The 8,586-nt window shown below is 40.6% G+C and overlaps 1 long non-coding RNA gene across 1 annotated transcript in view; it reads right to left on the bottom strand.

The window, feature by feature from the left end:
• Positions 1-8,586, bottom strand: part of LOC134077277 (uncharacterized) — an 87,955-nt gene that overhangs the window by 75,060 nt on the left and 4,309 nt on the right. The window contains exon 2 of the long non-coding RNA XR_009938673.1: positions 2,986-3,112. This is a non-coding gene — a long non-coding RNA (uncharacterized LOC134077277). The remainder of the gene's footprint in view (positions 1-2,985; positions 3,113-8,586) is intronic.

The following is an 8,586-nucleotide window of genomic DNA, read 5'->3' on the forward strand; positions in this document are numbered from 1 at the left end:
TGTGGCACTGAATCACCACGTAATAAATTATTATGAGGTTAAAAATATAAGTAGGGTCGAACAGGAAACATACCCATCTTATGCAATACTTATGTAGAGGGACTGTGCTGCAAATTGTTTTGCAGCTTTTGCAACTCCTGCTCCAGTGAATCACTTGATGTGAGCGCCTGTAGATTTCTAACTGATGATGCGTGATGGGCATCCATTTTGTATGGAAAATTGTACTTTCATAGTCAATGTACAGGGTCTTCATAGGGTGCCTATGTATGCAATGCACTTTCACATGTTTACTAATATCGAAGTGAGCCTTTAATTGACATTACAGGGAGCCTTCTGGCATAAAACGATACTTATATCTTGTTTTATAGAATGTATTTTAGTTTTCTCGTTTTTAATGTCTTAGCTTGTTTGGTCTGTGTTACACTGGCAATTTTCAGTCTTAAATTGATATGTTTATTTTTTATTATTCTTTTGTCCCACGATTCGCTTGAAACCCTTTGCACTACGGTTACAGGGTATTGTCTTATAACGTTGGTCATCTAAATGTACCGTTATACCTAACAGACCACGGTCAGATTTTTACTTTTTTTATAAGAGAGGTCACAATTAAATTCAAAACACAAAATTCTTTAAAATGATTTGTAAATGTGAAACAAAGAATAACTTGCATTATAGGATATTTGATTGTCGTTATGAATGGGTAGGCCTAGCTATTTATTTCTGTTATCTGTTAGAGAGTAAAGCTCAGGAAAATGTAGGCTATCATGCAATGTTTATGCACCTGTTCATGTGAAAGGATTGGATTTTCAAAACGCGTTAGCTAATTGGTGAGCTGAAGTATGGCAGCACAATGTTTTAGTAGGCTATGCCCCGGTTTGTTTGATTGGTTTGGGACAACTGAATGTATTTCTTAGAATTTGTTCACAGGCTAACTGAGTTTTATTAGTTGTCTGTGTGTCTTATTCTGAACCCCAACAAGTCCCAATTATGTCTCATCTTTGCAACTACCTCAAATAAAGTTACATTTTTACAACTTCCTTGTATGAAAGTAAGTTTTCTAGACACACTTTGCCATTTCATATTATGTTTCTGTGTTGAGACTGTGCAGGCTATATTTCACAATCCAGTAAAAGTCTTATTGTAAGGTGACATTTACTATGATAAATGTATTAGATAATCTACAACCAATGAATGGTTGCTCGCTATCTGTCCGTCTTGCACTACGCAAACCCCAGTTTTTCAAAAAGTACATAAATCTGCCACGGACGTTCACTGGGGAGAATCACTATGTCTTTATAGGTCCGATTTCACCCCAGCACTCCAGAAAGAGCGACCACCAGTCAGCGAATTAAGACTGGCTGTGCACGGGGCTGCGTGTGGAATGCAGTCGAGAGTTCTAGTGACTGGCGCTGACCTTTTTACCTCGCGACGCCTCTGGGATATCTAAACATGTAAACAGACTCCGTTACCGACCCTCACTCTACAAATGGTGTGAAGGTCTACATATTTAGCAAATAAGGTCTAAATCGAATGGAAAAACACATGCAAACAAAACCAAACTGCCACTCTGTTACTGGAAAGTGTGGAAATGTTATTGAAAAATATTACTTAAATGACAAATACAGTGGAGACAAACAATTGATGATAAAGAAATAGTGTTCAAAGACAATAAACATAAAAACGTTGGAAACCTATGTCACGTGAATAGTCTAACTTTATACCAGATATATTATGATTAATGTTCACTAGCCTAAATCAAGTAGCCAATAATGTTGTACTATTTACAAATTAAGCAACCTCCCAAGACATTCAAAATGTAGGCTATAACTCGCATGAGCTACAGTGAGATCTGTTTCATGGCAGGACTTTGACCACGTTGCTATTAATAATTTAAATAAAATCAATAGGCAATTATCCGACAGATTTAGTCTGCGTGAAGATGTTAAAACAACATCATCACATTGCTTTGTGTATACACGACTTTAGGTTGTGAATTATAATGTCTGAGTAAAACTGAACCTCCACTGTACACTCGTGGTTTGAAATAGGCTAATCATTGTTGTAATGGTCTGCGTCGTGCCAGGATCCCTTTGGCTAGCTTACAACCCCCATGGTCCAACAAAAGAGCACTTTTGAGTGCCTGAGTGACGCGCCTGCTTCCCCTTGCCAGAAAGCTTCCAGAGCGGGCCAGCTACCTCACGAGCCACTGAAGCAGACATGCCTCCCAGCAATAGGAACAAGTTACTTCCCCACAAGACTGATGTTGCATTTCAATTCTTGCGGTGGAGGACCGCCAAGCCTTCTCCCCAGCGTGTGCGCTGTTAAGGCAGAGAGGTCCACGAACTCCACAGATGAATGTACGAGCCAGTTTATCTTCTCCAGAGCACACACACACCACAATATCACGTGGTGATTGCTGAACAATGAATAGCCCTTCTCAAGACATGGATTTAGACCGACGGACTGGACTCTTCTCGCTGTCAAGCCTGGACTACACACAGTCAAAGCAGGTGTTCAATAATTATGTAATTATGGCAGGTGATCATTTTATTTAGATCGCAAGTGTTCCAGGACTTGACAGGTGATAGCTATGAATGTAATAGTCCAAGGAGAAGAATAAAATATGCGACCCCCCCCCCCCCCTACTTCTGCCAGTCATGACTAAAATCACATCCCTTAGCCAATATGAACATTTTATGACGAAAACATAAAAACGGATTGCTTGAACCACCAAAACCGAAGATCAACCAACAGACCAAACAACCACTTCAGATGTATCAAGCAAAGCATGCAAGGCTCACTGACATGAAACGAGCGGAGGTGAATTTACACACCTACAGTCTTGCTATGTTGAACCTGTACTCTCAATTGTGAATATTTAATCTGTTGCCTCAATATTCTCGTGTTGTAGGGATGGGATGTGTTTTCGGTTTTATTGCAGGGTTTGAGCATGATGAATGCACACATTAAAAATGGTAATCTTACCGGTATTATCCCATCAACATCATCATCAATTCGCAGCAACTTCTTGACGGTACGTCGACTGATCCATACAGCTGGTGACAGGAACTCGTTGTAATCCACAATGGCCATATTTTCGATAGGTAGAGTCCTGTAAAAGTTAATTGAATGTCAAAATTGATATTGCATGAGTATTGTATATTGTATGATTGTATGAGGGTATACTGTAAATGAGGATGCATTAATTTCTAATGATATACCTAATTTGGGAAATAGTTGAAACCGAGGTAGACACGAGATTTGCGTCTCATTAAACACAGAAGTGCCAGTCAACAGTTCGTCACTTGACTATTAAGTTAGTTCAAGAGACTTTATGGCTCAAATGCACGACGTCGGTAGTTTTGAGTCTTTGATAGTTGAAGAATGCATCGAACCAATGGTCAGCGCTAACTTAAGTATAGTTGTTCGAGAAACGCAAAGAGCGTTAAAACAGTCTACATATCTATAGAGCATGCCTAGAATATACCCATGCCATAGTTCATCAACATTACAACATAAACAAATGCAATGACGGTTCTCAAAACGCAGGAGCGCTAAATATGGGCATAATTATGTGCTTTCACGCTGTTTGGGCATTTGTCCTGTTTCCATTACCCTGAAACAGGCCTTTTCACAGTCAGGCCTGTACTCCAGTCAAACTCAGGAATTAAATTACAATAGAACAGCAGAGCAGGTTTTGAATACCAAATAAGCAGCTAACAAGTTAAACTCAAATTCACGTTTGAGAAAATATAGGCCAACGGTAGCCTAGTAAAACAGAGAGGCATAGTTATGCACATCATGGATGACCAAAAGTGACATGGACACCAGAGGGTTTCTGATGGCACACGAGGTCTCCAAAAAGGTTTCAGATGCGCACTAGAAATGTTTGCGTGCACACGGCTTTCTTTTTGGCCTATGTCCCCAAGGCAGACTTTTGTGCATGCCACATATGAGCAATGTAAGAGTTTACCCAGTGTTAATGGAATGGAATTGCTCCCTGAGGATCATCAAAGTCCTCTCATTGAATATTGAACGGAACAATAAACTGAGTTTCCACTGGATTGGCCTCTACTTGCAGTATAGGCTATAGCTAACATCTAACCAGGAGTGCAAAGAAAAACAAAAGTGGTAAAAAGAAATTGAACTTTATTGATCAGTGCAATATTTAAATGCAATCATAGCCGTCACTGATACTACCTGCACTGATACAGCAGAGAGTGTATAGACAGCAAGGCATAATTACATTAAACTATAATTTCCATTCTGCCTGCCTATGCACACTATTATTAATGAGTGCACAGAATTAGGCACCAAAGTGCACCAAATTAAACTACAATTTAGTAGCACTTTATATATTTATATAACTAATTAGTAGCCTTCATGGCTACACTGTCCAGTGTCCATTCACATTCATGCCTATAAAAGTTTCTAAAAGGCAGTATTCACCAGGAATACATTTTACATTAAAGCATTATTATTTTTTCCTTTTCTTTTTCATTAATTGTTTTTCAGTATCCACTGATGTCAAGTACTCCTTAAAGGCTAACGTAACTAGCTGATAAAAGAACCCAATGATAAACGTGACAACACCAAAGCGCCCCGCTGCACCTTGTCCACGCAGAGAGGGCTAGATTTTATTTTCATCGTTTAATGGCCGTTATCGATACACTCATAATTCTATCTGGCCGTGGAGCGGCTTCCACATCTCAGCAAATCCAAATCCTCAGTCAGCACATAAAACAGAGCCGACGAGCGCAGAAACTTCAGCCCCCTGAACTTGGGATGAGTTATGGGAAAGAAAACAGAAGTCAGGGGGTTACCAAATGAGTTCACCCTGAAAGAATCTCACCATGCTCGGCCCCACACCACACACACTCACACACACACGCGCGCGCGCGCACTTCCGTCCACAGTCTCTCGGTCTCCCTTTTTCTTAAATTATAACCACCCAATTAGAAGCTGTCCATCTTGGCTTGCGCGGGAGTGCCGCAGGTGAACGCGGGCGGGTGTTGCTGAAGGAGAATGGGGTTGAGTTTTTGGGTGCTGACAACAGGAGAGGGGGTGGACAGAAGGGCATTGGCTGGTCTGTGGGGTGTGGGGGTCGGGAACATTTGAGGATGAGGAAACGAGTTTGCCCATTTTTTCTCTTTTTTTTTGGTCTCCCCTCTCTCTCCCTCTCTCTCGTGGCCTCACCTCTTCTGCAAAGTTTACGCGGACTTGACAGTTCCATTTCATCCCTCGACCCTCTGACGGACTGCTTCAATATTTACACAGGCGGATAGGTTTGCCCAGGGCCCTACCTCCAACCGCCCAGCCTGCCTGCCCACTCTCCAGGCCCAGGTTCATCTAGAGTTCAGGCCCAAATTAATTCGGGAGAGGCGGGGGTCAGGCTGTCAGAAGCCGCGATGAGCTTCCATCTCTCCGGGGTCAACCGCAGGTTTCTCTCTCCAGCCTGTGCCCCGGAGCACCTCTCCAGGGCCTTCACTGTCCTGTCCACATTCTAGAGAGACTCACCTTCACTCCCCTCCCCCTCAATTCCCCCCTCTCTAGTCCAGTGCTCATGTAATGTTTCGTCCGTACTGTAAATGGCCGGGTTTCCCAAAATCGTTAAGAAGCTCTTAAGTCCTAAGAACTTCTTAGGAGCGTTCTTAGAACATTCTTACAACGCTCCTAAGAAGTTCTTAGCACTTAAGAGCTTCTTAACAATTTTGGGAAACCCGGCCAATATCCGTTATGTTATTTAAGTCGATGAAGAGACCCACTGTTTCGATAGCAACACTTCCCCTCACAGAGCTAACAGGATATCGTTGTTGTTGTTTTCTTTTGCCATGATCAGGTCAGGGTTCACGCTTTCAAGTGATAATATATGCAAAGAAGACTCTCATGTCCAATAGACTAAACTATAATTAATTAGGATAAATTATGATTTGTCATTTGCAAACGGATAAACGATCCGCTTGAACAATTCATGGTAAAAATTAATTGAAACTTAGCCGCCTACATATTTATACTACCATAGTTATAGGAAAAAACTAGTACAATAGTAAACACAAACAATCACTAAAAATCGCTTTCTCACTTTAACTGATTGATGCCATACAAAGATAAAATACAACCTAATGTCAGGGTATTCTTTTTTTTAATATTGTCCGCAATATAAAACTAGCCTACTACACCAATTTGTTGTTTGAGTTTTCTCCATATCTAAATTAGAAGTATAAAAATAACACCTGTTGATCCCTAGCATTCATCACTGTCAAATTATTTTAGTTAATTAAATAAGTTAATTGTATTGGAAATATTATTTCCAATGCACGCGTAAAATGAGTTTTAATAAAAGTATATGGCTCCATAAGCGTCGGGTGTTTCATAAAGACATCGAGCGTTAAAGTTATATCAATGAAACCTTAATTCTGACTAAATATTTTAACTTCTTCAAAAATATTGTTGCTTTCCGGACATAATTAATTTGCTCATATATAGTGGCATATGAAAAATAAACATTTTACTATTTTATTATCATTAGCCTATTAATAGCCTAAAGGTCTAAGTATAACATTCAGGCCGCTAATATCACTTCAAACTGAAAACAGACATGATTTTTTTTTTCAAAATATGTATTTTAACATTTTGTTTTGTCATCACTGTCGTGTGCCAAACCGCACTCTTTAAAAAAAAAGTTTACAGGAATTGTACAACCGCTGTATCCATGCGTTTAGCCTAATTTATATCAGAGACATAATTACTAAATAGACATAAATCATATGCTATACATGGAAACGTTAAATGTAGTAATATATTATTAACTTATTAAAATCCATAAAAGTTACAGGCTATTGTTAAAATGTATTAGCTGCTAATTGTAATGGCCTAACCCATTTTCTTATTTACACAGTTCATAAATACAGCTAAACACTTCTTATGAACGTCTTATCACTAGCCCTCACGATGTGAACTCGACTAAAAAAGTGGCTTTTCCACACAATCCATCAAACTCAGGGAGGAGAAAGACTCTCTCAGCGGGCCGTCATGGTTCATACAACTGAATATGTTAAGAAACGCGGCTGAACTCTCAACGACCCCGCGTCCAAGCCTGCCTCCCAGGCCATGATAAAACGAAAATAAATTAATGAAAGCCTGGTGAAGAACTAAGGTATCCCTGTGTCAGATTTTGTTCTTTAATGTTGTGCTAGATTAATTTATCCGTTTAACTATTTCAGATGAAGGCTACAAAAAGACGATCGATCACTAAAATGGTCAACTTTAGTTTTAAAAGGTGTGAAAGTTTAGTGCCTCACTTTTCTCGGGGAAGAACACAACTCATTTCTGCTTTGCATCACATTCTTGGGTGAAATCAGATCAAAAGGTTATCAGTCTAGAATGCCTGACACGACTGAGGAAGGCCAGGGAAGACGTCAACCCAAGACCAGAACCACATGATGGAACTCGTAACTCAGCTCAAAGTGGACGTATCGGTCATAGGCCTACCCTGCAGACGACCAAGTCCAATAATATCATCTTCCATGTCCCCTTAGCATGACGTCGTACCCAAAAAAGGCCAGCTACACTGTGAACTGTGAAAATGCATCAACCACAAACATCGACGCTAATATCGATACTTCACGTCCAATCATGTCAATGTGTCGACCTAATGGAGTATATTCACTGGGCGCACATGATAAAGATCACATTTACGGAGTCGAATGGTCATGTTGTCATCTGTATCTTAGGTAAAGGTCCTCGGTGACGTCATGCGCCCCTAAGAGGCCCTCTATGGTCACTTTTTAAGGTCTTTCAGAGGTAGGCCTATCCAAGCAATTGTTATCAGAGGGAGGCCACATCAAAGTCACATGATATTAATATGCTATGGGGTGGACAAAATGCAAGTAAAACTAGTCAAAAACAAGGAGCTGAATTATCTAAGTGTGTAATAGTTAAAGACTGGGAAATATTACAGTTCTTCAATCAGATTATTACAGAGCGAGAGAGCGAGAGATGGAATGAGCACATGTGCGTAGCCAATGTGTGGCAGAGAGAGGCAGAGCAAGCTGTGAAATTAGTTTCCTCTGTTGGTCATCACTGACCCCATGTCCTTACTCCAGGTGGGTTTACAGATGACTTGTCCAAACTACACACACACACACACACACACACACACACACACACACACACACACACACACACACCTCTGTGGGTGCTGAATAAGGCTAGCTAGCACAATGGCTTGTGTTTACCTCAAGCCAACACAGCGTGTGGACACTTGCCTGTTGTAGTTCAGAGGGGGAATTAGCAGCTGAAAGCTATGGGGGTAAACATCTCTGTGACCCCTGGACAAACCCGACTCACCCTCACAGCAACCAAACAAACCACAATGGTCACTAATGTGAGGAGAGGACAAGAATAACCTGATGAACCACCAAATGTACCACCTCAATAATAACAGCACAAGTCTGAGTGTCATCACGCTAAAGCACATTTCTTCAAATCTGAATTAAATGTCACCGTGTGTGCCTCAGTAAATTCATTGTTTATGGCATCTCGAAGGTGTCAGCATTTAAAACCTGCCTTGTGGTCATGATTGTC

The sequence above is a fragment of the Sardina pilchardus genome, chromosome 3 (genome assembly GCF_963854185.1).
Source record: "Sardina pilchardus chromosome 3, fSarPil1.1, whole genome shotgun sequence".
NCBI lineage: Eukaryota > Metazoa > Chordata > Actinopteri > Clupeiformes > Clupeidae > Sardina > Sardina pilchardus.